General features: G+C 50.7%; 1 pseudogene across 1 annotated transcript in view; it reads right to left on the reverse strand.

The window, feature by feature from the left end:
* The window catches only part of LOC145506459 (liprin-alpha-1-like), a 73921-nt pseudogene extending 58049 nt beyond the window's left edge, over positions 1–15872 (reverse strand). The window contains exon 1 of the transcript XR_014053947.1: positions 15699–15872. The product of XR_014053947.1 is annotated as a liprin-alpha-1-like (transcript). The remainder of the gene's footprint in view (positions 1–15698) is intronic.
* Positions 15873–15911: the final 39 nt, after the last annotated feature.

Consider the following 15911-nt stretch of genomic DNA (forward strand, 5'->3'; position numbering starts at 1 on the left):
TGAATCCCCCTCCCATCTCCCTCCCCATCCCATCCCTCTGGGTCATCCCATTGCCCCAGCCCTGAGCATTTGTCTCATGCATTGAACCTGGAATGGTGTTCTGTTTCACATATGATAATATACATGTTTCAGTGCTATTCTCTCAGATCGTGCCACCCTCACCTTCTCCCTCAGAGTCCATAAGACTGTTCTATGCATCTGTGTCTCTTTTTCTGTGTCGCATAAAGGGTTATCATTACCATCTTTCAAATTCCATATATAGGCATTAGTATACTGTATTGGTGCTTTTCTTTCTGGCTTACTTCACTGCGTATAATGGGCTCCAGTTTCATCCATCTCAATAGAACTGGTTCACATGTATTCTTTTTAATGGCTGAGTAATATTCCATTGTGTATATGTAACACAGCTTCCTTATCCATTCGTCTGATGATGGACATCTAGATTGCTTCCATGTCCTGGCTATTATAAACAGTGCTGCATTGAACATTGGGGTACACGTGTCTCTTTCAATTCTGGTTTCCTCGGTGTGTATGCCCAGCAGTGGGATTGCTGGGTCATATGGCAGTTGTATTCTCAGTTGTTGAAGGAGTCTCCACACTGTTCTCCATAGTGGCTGTACTAGTTTGCATTCCCAGCAACAGCGTAAGAGGGTTCCCTTTTCTCCACACCCTCTCCAGCATTTATTGCTTGTAGACTTTTGGATAGCAGCCATTCTGACTGGCGTGAAATGGTACCTCATTGTGGTTTTGATTTGCATTTCTCTAATAATGAGTGATGTTTATCATCTTTTCACGTGTTTGTTAGCCACCTGTATGTCTTCTTTGGAGAAATGTCTGTTTAGTTCTTTGGCCCACTTTTTGATTGGGTCGTTTATTTTTCTGGAATTGAGCTGAGCTGGTAGATCTTAAGGACACAGAATATTGAGAGTCCCAGATGGGGCTTCTGATACTGACGACCACAACCTGGGGGCTGGGGGTGGGGGAGGCTTAAAACAATACTAATCGATTCTCTCCCAGTTCTGGGACCAGAAGTTTATTTTATTTTATTTATTTTTATTAAATTAGGTTATTTATCTATCTTTTAACTTTACAATACTGTATTTGTTTTGCCATACATTGACATGAATCCACCATGGGTGTACATGTGTTCCCCTTCCGAAACCCCCCTCCCACCCCCCTCCCCATCCCATCCCTCCGGGTCATCCCGGTGCACCGGCCTCGAGCACCCTGTATCATGCGTCGAACTTGGACTGGCAATTTGTTTCACATATGATAATTGAATGCGTCAGTGCCATTCTCCCATATCATCCCGCCCTCGCCCTCTCCCATAGAGTCCATGATACTGTTCTATATATCTGTGTCTCTTTTGTTGTCTCGCATACAGGGTTATCTTTCCGATTTACTAAATTCCAAGGTGTCAGCAGGACCGGGCCCCCCGACCCGGGCTCTGGGGGAGCGTCACTTCCAGCTCTTCCAGTTTCTGGGGCTCCAGGTGTTCTTGGGTTTGGGGCCACGTGCCCTCAGCCTCCGCTTCCTCCTCACACGGCCTCCTCCTCTCTGTGTGTCCTTCCTCTTCTTATAAAGACACCCATCATTCTGCATAAGGCCCAGCTAATCCTCTATAACCTTATCTAACTTGACTTCATCTGCAAAGACCCCAATTCCGAATAAAGCCCCCCTCGCAAATATGAGGAGTTGGGATGTGGGTGTCTCTTTTGGAGGGCACCATTCACCCATCCACAAAGCTGGGCCTTTACACATGAACGGTTATCCCAGGAGTGGGGGGAGTTCACGCAGGACCCCTCGAAGTACAGCCATGGGTGGGGGAGGCATGGCTCGTGGTTGGAGGGCTGAGCGGGGCAGGTGGTCTGGTGGGAACCAAGCTTTGAGCTGGCTGCCTCGGTGCAGGGTCCCGGGGTGTGCATGGAAGCCCCTGAGGTCGTCCAGATGCAGGTTCTGACTCAGCAGGTCCAGGTGGGCCCCACACTGCGCTTCTCACCTGCTCCCAGGGTGTATAAACTGCTGAGCCTGGTCCATGCTTGGAGGTGTGAGGAGCGTGCAGTCCTGTTCCCCAGGAGCTGTCAGAAACGTCCCCAAGGAAGGCCCCTCCCCAGTGTCCACTCAAGTCCCCGATCCCCTGTCTAGTGCCCCTGAGGTACCCCAGACAGAGGCCCGCACACCCCGCTGGGTGCCCCGGGCCAGGAACCCAGTGGAGGGGGAGGGGCGGGCCTGGAAGAAACGTGCTCATGGCTCCGTGTGTGGGGCGGATGGAGGCTGAGCCCGGCCGACGGGCTGTGCCCACAGGTGACCCACTGGCCCCTGCCCCCCGCCAGGCACTGTGGTCCCAGGGGAGCTCAGCTTGAAAACTGCTTCCCCAGCCACCCAGAGGAGGGGCCCTGGTTGTCAAATTAGGATCTGACAGCTTGATCCAGAAGACGGCCCCCGAAGTCAGTTTCACACATGAGGGTCCAGGAGGGGGTCATGTCAGAGACCCCTGGGACAGCAGACAGGATGGAAACGGTGGGGGAAGGTCCTGGAGGCAGGCGGCCCAGGCCTGCCTTCTGGAAGAGCGCCTCTTCCGCCCACCCCCTACTCCTTTGTCCCTCCGATGGCGTTGAGATCAGAGCCAGGGATTTCAGGAAATGGAAAAGAGCAGCTTGTGCGCCAACATGTTTCCCTGTACCTGAAACCCATCAGCATTTTTCAAGTCCAACCTCAAAGCCAGGGTATTATTGATGTCCTAGGAATGTCTTTGTAAAACATTGCCCAGGGGGCCCCGCGCCCAGGGAGAGCTCCCACACTGCCCGGGAACGTCAAGGCGCTCTCCACACGGCTGTTCCGTCACGTTTGCTCTGCAGGAGATCATTGGTATCAAGGACCAGCTGCTGGCAGAACTCTTGAGGGAAAGTCTTCAGCTGACTGAAGGAGCCTCACCCACACTGTGGAGGGCAATTCGCTTGACTTGAAGTCCACTGATTTAAACGTAAATATTCTAAAAACATAAATCATCTAAAAACACCTTCACAGAAACATCTAGAACAATGTTAATGGCCCAGCAAAAGTGAATAAAGTTAACTATCAGAAGCGACTTCTGAACGCCCATCCCAAAGCAACTTCTCCCTTGTCTGACTGTCTTGTGTCCCTAGGCCTGTAAGGCCATTCTCATCTCTTACCTGAATTTTTAGAACCCTCTTGAACTACTGTTTAGGATCTTATGATGTGAAAAATCATGACCAGAGCCTTCCAAAGCATTAGCTCGCATTTTCACTCGCATTATGTCTGGGATGTTTATGGATGTGGATCCTCTTGAAAACAGAGATTGTGTGTTGTTTTTCTCCAGCTCCTACCATCTTGTCTGAGAAAAAGTAGAAATAAAAACCCACTGACTCCACTGCTGCCTTTCCTTCAAAACGATGTGCTGAGCTCATGTGGGCAGGAGAACAAAGTCTTCACAAGCTCATGTGTTCACAACGGCTTTATCATTGCTTTTGCCTGCCTCCTGACAGCACACCAGGACAGTCTGTTACAGAAATTAGAAACAGTTGATGGCAAAAGATGAGGGAATTGACTGGAATACCAGCTCCATGAGGAGGCGATCTTATAAGTCTTATATATACTCCAAGACCAGCCACAACTCCAGACATTAGACAAACTGCCTTGACCTGAGCAAACATTCTCTGTGTTGCCAATTAACACCTTGTGGCTGATGCCTTTTTTGCTAAAAAAGAAACACAGGAAATATACTGCCAGATTATAGCAAATAAAATGAAAATTATGACAATTTTGTTTTGTACTGTAACAAAGCTTATTGTGCCTTATTGAATTATCTTAGTGAATCATCTCATAACTAAACTGTTGCATATTTTAACATATAACTGAATATATACTGTACATTTTAACAAGAAATGGTACATTTAAAAAATCTTTCAGATGTCTTTATAACCCTAGAAAACATAAATTGTGCATATTTTTTGTTTTTAAACATCTACTCTATATGAGTGAAATGAAAACTAAAGGAAAACCATCAGTTTCACACCTTTATACCTGTATTTCAAGGGCTAAAATCTAGCATGCTTGTTTTTCTTTTTCAGGTGACTATTTGAAGAAAGTTCCAAGACTGCTTACTTAACTCATTTACACAAGCTTTTTGGCAACAGTATAACTGGAACTCTTTACTAAAAGACACTGCTATAATGATAAAATGCATATTTTCTTTAAGGACTAATATTTCATTAATTCCACACAAAACTATTATACTCCCTACTGAAATGCTTTCAGTTTCAACTTTTATTTATTTTAAGCTTTTCAGATTTTAACTTTTATTTATAGGCTCAGAAGAGGGGTTGTGTTGGGATTAAAGAAGGATCATGGTTCTGTGATTGTGTAACTAGAATATCCATACAGATGACGTCTGGCGTGGAGATATGACCACATCACTCATTTTCAAACCCTCAAGTCCATCCTCTCATGTAACCCATGTACACACGTGTGAACCCAAACCAAACTAGCTATTATGTGAAGGGGCAAGGAGAAGGGAATCCTGCTAGAAGACTTTCTGCGATTATCCCATTTTCCCCGCAAACTTGGGAAGTGGTGTAATGCAAGTACTTGCTTTCCCTGCACAGGACCTGGTTGGGGACTTGAAGGAGCAGCTTTCCAATCACTTCAAGGACGTCATGGTCGGCCTCATGTACCCCCCACCCTCATATGATGCCCACGAGCTGTGGCACGCCATGAAAGTAGAGCGGGTCACCCAGTGATATACTGCCACGTGTGATCGGCGGCGGAGGGGGACATGTCAGCAAAGAAGAAATGAGAGAAATGCTTGGGGTGAGGGGGTTGTCATGAAAGGGGGGCCTCCGTAGCCCAGCGGCAGGGTCACTTGACTCTTCTTTTGAGCAAACTCAGATCCACGACCCGGCCCTGTGCAGAGCGGCCAAGAGGAAAGAGGAAATGAGCTGCTTTGGGGGCTGTTTGCATTTGTCTCTGTCCCAGTATGGCTTTCAGCTTCCCTGATGGCTCAGTGGTAAAGAATTCACCTGCCAATGAGGCAGGCGCATGTTCGATTTCTGGATCAGGAAGAACTCCTGGAGGAGGGCATGGCAATCCACTCCAGTATTCTTGCCTGGAGAATCCCATAGACAGAGGAGCCTGGCGGGCTACAGTACCTGGGGTCACGAAAAGTAGGACACAACTCGGTGACTAAACAGCAGCATCAGCCCCTTTGTCTTCCTCTGTTAAGTGGAAATGTTAGCATTCTTGTGAATCTCTGTAAACTATTGTATCAATTGGGCTCATAAAGGAATGAGTCAGTAATGCTGAGGCAGAGACAAAACATAGATGACATCTATATTTTTGCAACCCTAAATTAGTCCTTTACCAAAACTACTGCTCAAATGTAGCAAAATCTTGCTTCTAAAGGATCAGAACAATTCTTTCTTACAGGCAAGTCATGAAAGAAACTGACTACAGATTTGTCAGAGGTTTGTTGGCTAGGGAAGGGGGGCAGATGACTTTCCAGATCTTTCCAAATGCTGAATGAAACACCAGCAGAGACGCTGCAATCCCTCCAGGGGGATGCCTGCCAATGACCTGATTTCCCCCATCTGGAAACAACACGAAAAGGGAAAGGAAGACAATTAGGGAACCTGGCTCATGGCCATCGTATTCACAAATCAGCACTGTGGTTTGTTTTAGTCGCTAACTCATGTCCGATTCTTTGTGACCCCATGGACTGTAGCCTCCAAGCTCCTCTGCCCATGTGATTTCCCAGGCAAGAATACTGGAATGGGTTGCTATTTTCTTCTCCAAGGGATCCTCCCCGCCCAGGGATCAAACCAGCGTGTCTTCCTTGGCAGGCAGTTTCTTTACCGCTAAGCCACCAGGGCGGAGAAGGCAATGGCACCCCACTCCAGTACTCTTGCCTGGAAAATCTCATGGACGGAGGAGCCTGGTAGGCTGCAGTCCATGGGGTCACACAGAGTCGGACACGACTGAAGCAACTTAGCAAGCCACCAAGGAAGATCTGTAGATCAGCACAGGCCTTATATAAAACATGAATTTCAACTAATGTCTTTTTAAGTGTTGCATATGTCAATCCGTACCTCTTGCAAAATGATGTAACTAAAAGCCTAAGGAGAAAGTCCCGGGATGCAGGCGGGCGCCCACGGTGTTCTCACCGCAGGAGCCGAGCACGGTGCAGACAGGCCTAGTATTGCAGAGCAAACGTGACGGAACAGCCTTTTTGAGGGTGCCTTGAAGTTCCCGGTCAGTGTGGGAGCCCTCCCTGGGCGCGGGGCCCCAGGGGCCATGGCCCCTGAAAAATGACCTCCCAGCCAGCACTTCCCAGCCCGGGGTGACACTCAGCCCGAAGTTGGCAGGGGAGGCTATCTTCCTTGGAGGCCGGAAAGGCAGCCCCAGAGAGTGGGTTTTCAGTCCTCCCTCGCCCAGCAAGTGTGGGGCTCCTCAGATCCCAGACCTCCAGGCCTCCTCCCAGGGCCTCAACTCGCGAGTCAGGCCCGGGTGACTGCCTGCACTCTGGGAGCCTTGCAAAGATAGTCCTAGGGCAACGCGTCCTCCCATGGGGCAGGAGGCCAGATGAGTATGGCGGAGAGGTCCGTGTGCCATGCCGGTGTCCCCTGGCCAAGGCCAGCCCGCACTTCCCAGGGGCCCCCGGCGAGGGGTGGCGGGCCTACCCCGGCCCTGTCCAACGCCGCTGAGGGGAGCAAAGCTAGCTCCGGCAGACGAAAGCAAACAGCCACGGGATGGCTCCAAAGGCATTGCTGGGGCACTCCGCGTGTAGCCTTCCCAGGAGAAAAATGCCGGTTGGGGCCCCTAGGCCCGGGATCCAGGCGGGCACCCACGGTGTTCTCCCTGCAGGAGCTGAGCACGGTGCAGACAGGCCTAGTCTCGCGAGCTCTCTCCCGCAGAGCAAACGTGACAGAACAGCCGTGTGGAGGGCGCCTTGTGTCACGTTCCCAGGCAGTGTGGGAGCTCTCCCTGGGCGCGGGGCCCCAGGGGCCATGGCCCCTGAAAAATGACCTCCCAGCCAGCGCTTCCCAGCCCAGGATGACTCTCAGCCCAAACGCGGTAGGGGAGGCTATCGTCCTTGGAGGCAGGAAAGGCAGCCCCAGAGAGTGGCTTTTCAGTCCTCCCTCGCACAGAAAGTCTGGGGCTCCTCAGACGCCAGACCTCCGGGCCTGCTCCCTGGGCCTCAATTCCCGAGTCCAGCCCGGGTGTCCGCCCGCACTCTGGGAGGCTTACAAAGACATTCCTACGACATCAATAACCCCCTGGCTTTGAGGTTGGACTAGAAAAATGCTGATGGGTTTCAGGTACAGGGAAACATGTTGGCGCACAAGCTGCTCTTTTCCATTTCCTGGAATCCCTGGCTCAGATCCCAACACCATCAGAGGGACAGAGGCGTGGGGGGTGGGCAGAAGAGGCGATCCTGCAGAAGGCAGGCCTGGGCTGCCTGCCTCCAGGACCTTCCCCCACCGTTTCCATCCTATCTGCTGTCCCAGGGGTCTCTGACATGACCCCCTCCTGGACCCTCATGTGTGAAACTGACTTCGGGGGCCGTCTTCTGGATCAAGCTGTCAGATCCTAATTTGACAACCAGGGCCCCTCCTCTGGGTGGCTGGGGAAGCAGTTTTCAAGCTGAGCTCCCCTGGGACCACAGTGCCTGGCGGGGGGCAGGGGCCAGTGGGTCACCTGTGGGCACAGCCCGTCGGCCGGGCTCAGCCTCCATCCGCCCCACACACGGAGCCATGAGCACGTTTCTTCCAGGCCCGCCCCTCCCCCTCCACTGGGTTCCTGGCCCGGGGAACCCAGCGGGGTGTGCGGACCTCTGTCTGGGGTACCTCAGGGGCACTGGACAGGGGATCGGGGACTTGAGTGGACACTGGGGAGGGGCCTTCCTTGGGGACGTTTCTGACGGCTCCTGGGAAACAGGACTGCACGCTCCTCACACCTCCAAGCATGGACCAGGCTCAGCAGTTTATACACCCTGGGAGCAGGTGAGAAGCGCAGTGTGGGGCCCACCTGGACCTGCTGAGTCAGAACCTGCGTCTTGACGACCTCAGGGGCTTCCATGCACACCCCGAGACCCTGCACCCAGGCAGCCAGCTCAAAGCTTGGTTCCCACCAGACCACCTGCCCCGCTCAGCCTTCCAACCACGAGCCATGCCTCCCCCACCCATGGCTGTACTTCGAGGGGTCCTGCGTGAACTCCCCCCACTCCTGGGATAACCGCTCATGTGTAAAGGCCCAGCTTTGTGGATGGGTGAATGGTGCCCTCCAAAAGAGACACCCACATCCCAACTCCTCATATTTGCGAGGGGGGCTTTATTCGGAAATGGGGTCTTTGCAGATGAAATCAAGTTAGATAAGGTTATAGAGGATTAGCTGGGCCTTATGCAGAATGCTGGGTGTCTTTATAAGAAGAGGAAGGACACACAGAGAGGAGTAGGCCATGTGAGTAGGAAGCGGAGGCTGGGGGCACGTGGCCCCAAACCCAAGAACACCTGGAGCCCCAGAAACTGGAAGAGCTGGAAGTGACGCTCCCCCAGAGCCCGGGTCGGGGGGCCCGGTCCTGCTGACGCCTTGGAATTTAGTAAATCGGAAAGATAACCCTGTATGCAAGACAACAAAAGAGACACAGATATATAGAACAGTATCATGGACTCTATGGGAGAGGGCGAGGGCGGGATGATATGGGAGAATGGCACTGATGCATGTCAATTATCATATGTGAAACGAATCGCCAGTCCAGGTTCGACGCATGATACAGGGTGCTCGGGGCCGGTGCGCCGGGATGACCTGGAGGGATGGGATGGGGAGGGGGCTGGGAGGGGGGTTTCGGAAGGGGAACACATGTACACCCATGGTGGATTCATGTCAATGTATGGCAAAACAAATACAGTATTGTAAAGTTAAAAGATAGATAAATAACCTAATCTAATAAAAATAAAGAAAATACAATAAACTTCTGGTCCCAGAACTGGGAGAGAATCGATTAGTATTGTTTTAAGCCTCCCCCACCCCCAGCCCCCAGGTTGTGGTCGTCAGTATCAGAAGCCCCATCTGGGACTCTCAATATTCTGTGTCCTTAAGATCTACCAGCTCAGCTCAATTCCAGAAAAATAAACGACCCAATCAAAAAGTGGGCCAAAGAACTAAACAGACATTTCTCCAAAGAAGACATACAGATGGCTAACAAACACATGAAAAGATGCTCAACATCACTCATTATTGGAGAAATGCAAATGAAAACCACAATGAGGTACCATTTCACGCCAGTCAGAATGGCTGCTATCCAAAAGTCTACAAGCAATAAATGCTGGAGGGTGTTACGCTGTTGGTGAGAATGCAAACTAGTACAGCCACTATGGAGAACAGTGTGGAGACTCCTTCAACAACTGAGAATACAACTGCCATATGACCCAGCAATCCCACTGCTGGGCATACACACCGAGGAAACCAGAATTGAAAGAGACACGTGTACCCCAATGTTCACTGCAGCACTGTTTATAATAGCCAGGACATGGAAGCAATCTAGATGTCCATCACAAGACGAATGGATAAGGAAGCTGTGTTACATATACACAATGGAATATTACTCAGCCATTAGAAAGAATACATTTGAACCAGTTCTATTGAGATGGATGAAACTGGAGCCCATTATACGCAGTGAAGTAAGCCAGAAAGAAAAGCACCAATACAGTATACTAATGCCTATATATGGAATTTGAAAGATGGTAACAATAACCCTATATGCGAGATAGCAAAAGAGACACAGATGCATAGAACAGTCTTATGGACTCTGAGAGAGAAGGTGAGGGTGGGACGATCTGAGAGAATAGCATTGAAACGTGTATATTATCATATGTGAAACAGAACGTCATTCCAGGTTCGATGCATGAGACAAATGCTCAGGGCTGGGGCAATGGGATGACCCAGAGGGATGGGATGGGGAGGGAGGTGGGAGGGGGGTTCAGGATGGGGAACACATCTAAACCCATGGCTGATTCATGTTAATGTATGGTAAAAACCACTACAATATTGTAAAGTAATTAGCCCCCAACTAAAATGAATAAGCTAATTAAAAAAATAAAAAGCAGAAACAATACTTTGTCAACAAAGGTCTATCTAGTCAAGGCTGCGGTTTTTCCAGTACTCATATATGGATGTGAGAGTTGGACTATAAAGAAAGCTGAGCGCAGAAGACTTGATGCTTTTGGACTGTGGTCTTGGAGAAGACTCTTGAGAGTCCCTTAGACTGCAAGGAGATCCAACAGCCCATCCTAAAGGAAATCAGTCCTCAATATTCATTGGAAGGACTGATGTTGAAGCTGAAACTCCAATATTTTGGCCACCTGATGCGAAGAGCTGACTCAACTGGAAAGACCCTGATGTAGAGAAAGAATGAAGGCAGGAGGAGAAGGGGACGACAGAGGATGAGATGCTTAGGTGGCATCACTGACTCAACGGACATGAGTTTGGGTAAACGTTGGGAGTTGGAGATGGACAGGGAGGCCTGGAGTGCTGCTGTTCATGGGGTCGCAAAGAGTTGGACACGAATGAGCAAATGGACTGAGCTGCGAAACTAAAAGAGAAAATATTTGAATATCAGATCAAAATTACACACATCTATACATAATCATGACTTCTCTAATAAAAGTTTTTATGCCTGAGCCTCACAGCAAACGACAACAAAAAAGATCCACCCCTTGACCGCGACTTCAGCCAGGCCGGTGTTCCCCTGTTCATCACGGGATGTCTTCTCAACAATAAACCTCCTGACTCGGGAGAAAGGCTCGCGCCGCACGTCTGTGTGGGGCTTGAGGCCCACGCTTCCCCCGGAGCAGCTCAGCCTCACACACCCGCTGGCCCTGGGGGAGCACAGGGGGTCACACACCTCTGAGCCCCCGTGACCTGGTCACAACTGCAGATGACCGGGCCAGCAGACGTCTCAGGAGGGCGGACTTGCTTCTCTGCCCCCATTTCTCTTGCTTCACTGTCCTTTTGCATTCTCCCATCCCTGCTCCTGGTCTTCCCTTGGGCCTCCCTTGGGGCTCAGCTGCTAAAGAATCCGCCTGCAATGTGGGACCTGGGTTCGATGCCTGCGTTGGGAAGATCCCCTGGTAAGGGAAAGGCTACCCACTCCATTATTCTCGCCTGGAGAATTCCATGAACTGTATAGTCCATGGGGTTGCAAAGAGTTGGACGTGACTGAGCAACTTTCATTTCATTCATCCCTGCTCCTGGTCCAGCCTGTCCAGCTGGCCCTCAATGTTGGGGTCCGGGGGACACTGGTGACATCTGGGGACATTTACGGTTATATTTACAAATGCTGCAACATATCAAATGCCAGCAACGCCAAGGCTGAGGAATCCCACTTTAAGACTCTTCATCTTTTGGGGGTCGTTGATTATTCAAAGGAGTCCATGGATTTCTTTCTCCTTGGGGAAGCAGCACAATTTTGTTTCACAGTGGGCAAGGTTGTGTGGCTGGGCGCTCTCCGAGGCTATCTTGTTCCCCAAACCCTCTCACTTCTTGTAATCAGAGCACACCCGGCAATGAGCCATCCCAGGCATCTCTCGCTAATCCCGCTGGCGTGGACCCGCGCACACCCTGCATGCTGCCTGCGCCCAGCGGCCCCTGAATAGACTCTGGTCTCGAGCAGGGGAAGGCAACAGGCTGCTTGGGGCCTGACTCATCTCAGGGGAAAGCTCAGGCTTCCAAGGGCCATGGAAAAGACGGTTATGACCTAAAGACAGCATAAGAAGATGGCTCATGCTCAGCTCCAGCTTTTTGAAATCTTGAACCCTTTAGTTTACACCACGGGAGCATTTTCATCTAAAAAGGGCCCATCAGGGGCTTCCCTGGTGGCCCAGTGGTCAACACTCTGCCTTCCAATGCAGGGAGTGTGGGTTCAATCCTTGGTTGGGGAACTAAGATGCCCACATGCCTTGAGGTGTGGCCCCAACATTTTTTTAAAAAAAGGTCCAATCAACTGCTGAAAACCTTTTAAAGCTATAGAACCAAATTATCACTGAAATTTGGGGTCACTGTGACCTTGTAACTTGTATTCATAAGAAGAAATACATTTTTGGTCTTTGTCCCCCAGTCCTGACACAGAGCTCCTAAAACTCGGGGAATTTCCTAAGTGGGGACAGCAGTCAAGGTGTCTCTTGTTAGGTGAATGAGATGACTTTTCAGAGAGTGCCTCTTTTCCAAAGGGGGGCGGCTTTTTGCCAGGGGAACTAACCACATGGTTAGAGGATTGGAACTTCCGGTCCCTCCCCACTACCATGTCTGGGAACGCGAGAAGGGCTTCCTGTCGAAGCAATCACCAACAGCCAGTGATTTAACCAATTGTGCTTGTGTGATGAATCCTCCAGAAAAACCACCAAACAGGGTCTGGACAGCTCTGGGTTGATGAACACATGCAGATTTGGGGAAAGCGGGGCTTGGAGAGCGTGAAGTTCCGTGCCTCCCCCACACACACTCCGTCCTGTGCATCCCCTTCCATCTGCTGTTCCTGAGTTTAGTACCTTTTACAATAAAGCTGTGATCTAGTAGGCAACATGTTTCTCTGAGTTCTGTGAGCCACTCTACCAATTAATAGAACCCAAAGTCATTAGAACCTCTGAACGGGTGGCCAGTGGGTCAGAGTGCAGGTGACCATCTGGGCTTGCAAATGATGTGTGAAGTGGGGCGAGGGTCTTATAGGGTTGGGCCTTTAACCTGTGGGGTCTGGCACTACCCGCAGATAGGCAGTGTCCACACTGAGTTAAGCTGCAGGACCCCCAGCTGCTGTCACAGAAGTGTGGGTGGTGCCAGGCAAACAACGCATGCATGTTGGAACTGGGAGAAGAATCCTCCCAGTTGGTACAACTCCATCTTTTCTGGTGGCCATTACCAGTGTCTTTATGTTTGATATTTATTTCAAAGTCAAGTTTTAAAAAAGATATGTGTGGCGAAGGATTTCACTGGACTTGGAAAGGCTCTTCTTTCCCTTTTGTGAGCATGGCCATTCCATTATCCTATGAGCAATAATGATAGATGACTAAATATTCACATCACCAGTGAGAATTTCCCAAGAGCCAGACTCTACATTAAGTACTTTAGGACAACCCAGTGATGTAATGACTTGTTTCCCAGGTGGCTCAGCAGAAAAAACCCCGCCAGCCAATGTAGGAGATGCAGGAGACTTGGGTTCAATCCCTGGGTTGGGAAGATCCCCTGGAGGAGGAAATGACAAACCATTTCAGCATTCTTGCCTGAAAAATCCACAGATACAGGATCTTGGAGGCTACAATCCACAGGGCTGCAAAGAGGTGGACACGAATGAGCAACTGAACATGCACACAGTTATGTAAATACTGTTGTTGTCTCTGTTTGATGAGTGATGAAGCTTCATTGTTGTTGTTGTTCAGTCATCAGATTTTGTCTGATTCTTTGCGACTCCATGGACTACGCGCTCCATGGAATTCTCTAGGCGAGAATACTGGAATGGCTAGTGTTTCCCTTCTCCAGGGGATTTTTCTGACTCCCCACAGATTGTAAGGCTAAAGTTGAGCATTATTGTTTTCTATTTCATTGCAAATAGCCTTTGGGTATCTGAAAGGACAGGGTAGGTACTTTCAAGGGGTCTTCTGCATAACAAAGCCCTTTCGGCAAATGTGGTCATAATATCCAGGTAGGCGTTGCTGCTGTGAGTGTCACATCTCAGCCAGAAGGCAAATTCTGAGCTCTTCCTCTGGCAGAAACCAATTCACAAAATAAGCCAAGAAAGAGAGCTGGAAAAACAAACCACACCAACAACCGGAAAAGCATTCCTCATGAGGCAAAGCTAGAGAAAACTCAACAATCTTGTGGCCCAAAAACCCGCTTGGAAACGAATGTTCAGTAAGGAAGAGACGAAACACGGCAAGTTCCAAGGAAGAGGCCATGCCCATGGACAGTGTAGTTTAGAGACGGCCTGACCGCTAGATGAAGACACACGCCAGTGTAAAGCCTTTGCAGACAGCAGTGATGGTCATCACCATAGTTAAGTGTTTAGTCTGGTGACAACCTGCCCTGGGCACCACACGAGGGAGCAGACCTGGTTCTCTTCCTCTGCCCTCACACCATTTCCTCATGAAGGCAGCTCAGGTGCTATTGTGCCCTGCCTGCCTGTCTGGCTCATCCATGAGCTGTGACCACCTCCAAGGAAGGACTCCGCCTTCTCTTCTCTGTGCACCATGAACCTGCAAAAAGTTGGCCTTCAGAACCTCAGGAGACTCACCCCACCCCCACTATAGGCAGAACCCTCCGCAGGCATTAAAACAGCTGCGGAGTCACTATGGCCCAAGCCCTGGTTACGGATCCCTGGAGCCTACTACAGCCTGTACAGCGTGAATAATCAGGTCCTTTATACACAGATTCCTGCCTGTCAGATCTGAGCTTGGGATTCATTGTAAGCTATGGCCCTCCCATGGCAGCCAGGGGGGCCGCGAGTAGACAAAGGGGCTAGAATCTGAGTTTCGAGGGAGGCATTGAAAGGACAGGCACGGAGGCAACCTGTTGCAAACTGAGCGAGGGTCCCTGCGTGTCTCAGAGGAGGCCTCTGGTGTGCAAGTGTGGAGGAGGGCCCCCACGGTGCAAAGGAAAGAGAGGTACTCAGGGGCAAAGGCTCTTGGCCTCTCCTGTAGCAGCTCCAGTTGGTAGCCCGTGAAAAGTGGACAGCCAATGTGGTCACATGAGCGTGACTCTTATTCCCTCACAAAGCAAGAGAAAGGGGGCAGGGTGTGGCAGTACCCCGAGGGTGTGGTGGGGTGGATGAAGGGAGGTGTCCTTCCTCTCTTTAGTGCAAACTGCTTTTGTCAGCCTCAGAGCTGCCAGACGGCAGTTACCAAGTCAGGTCCCCACAGTACCCAGTGTGGGCTGGGCGCCTTAGCCCCTGTCACATGGACAAGCCACACCATATGGCTTCCCTGAGTTCTAACAGCAGGATCTGGGGGTTTTGTCTAGGTACACACTTCCTTGCTGTAGCTCTGTTACCTCCTTTGAGCCCCGCTCTTGTCCTCTAGAAAAAGGACATTGATTGCTACCTTAGCAGGTTGCTACCTTAATCCTGTGAAGACTAATTAGGGGAACCCTACAATGAGTAGCTTGCCTTAAGACATATCAATGACTAGCTGGCCTTAAGAGATCCTGGGCTTCCCTGATAGATCAGCTGGTAAAGAACCCTCCTGCCATGCAGGAGACCCCGGTTTGATTTCTGGGTCGCGAATCCTGATCCGCTGCAGAAGGGACAGGCTACCCACTCCAGTCTTCTCGGGCTTCACTTGTGGCTCAGCTGGTAAAGAATCTGCCTGCAATGCGGGAGACCTGGGTTCAATCCTTGGACTGGGAAGATCCCCTGGGGAAGGGAAAGGCTACCCACTCCAGCAGTCTGGCCTGGAGAATTCCATGGACTGTAGAGCCCATGGGGTCGCAAGAGTCGGACACGACTGAGGAACTTCACTTCATTTTCAAGAGGTATGACCTGAATCCAGATTAAACTGGAGGCTCCCAGTGTCCTCTGGCATTTCTTCGCTGAAGCCAGCCAAAACCCACACACGTGCATTTCCAGGGTCTCCACTTAGCCAGCTAGACAGAAAACCCAGCGTGGTGCAAACAAGCTGACAGACAAGTAGGAGAGGACTCACCGGCAGACGGCTTCGCTCAGGTCTCAGGTGGATCTCCGGGACCACAGCAGGAACCGGCGCTCTCAGCCCGTGGGCTCAGCAGCGCCCTCATTCTCAGGCGGGCGGCTCTGCCCTGACGGGCGCGGGAAAGCCACCAACTGCCCCAGGCTGACCTCACGCCGCTTCCACCGCTGTAGCCTGACCTCACCCAGCCACACCCCTTTTGGCGGAACT

Source organism: Giraffa tippelskirchi, chromosome 1, assembly GCF_054371585.1.
Source record: "Giraffa tippelskirchi isolate mGirTip1 chromosome 1, T2T-mGirTip1v1.2.pri, whole genome shotgun sequence".
Taxonomy (NCBI): Eukaryota; Metazoa; Chordata; class Mammalia; order Artiodactyla; family Giraffidae; genus Giraffa; species Giraffa tippelskirchi.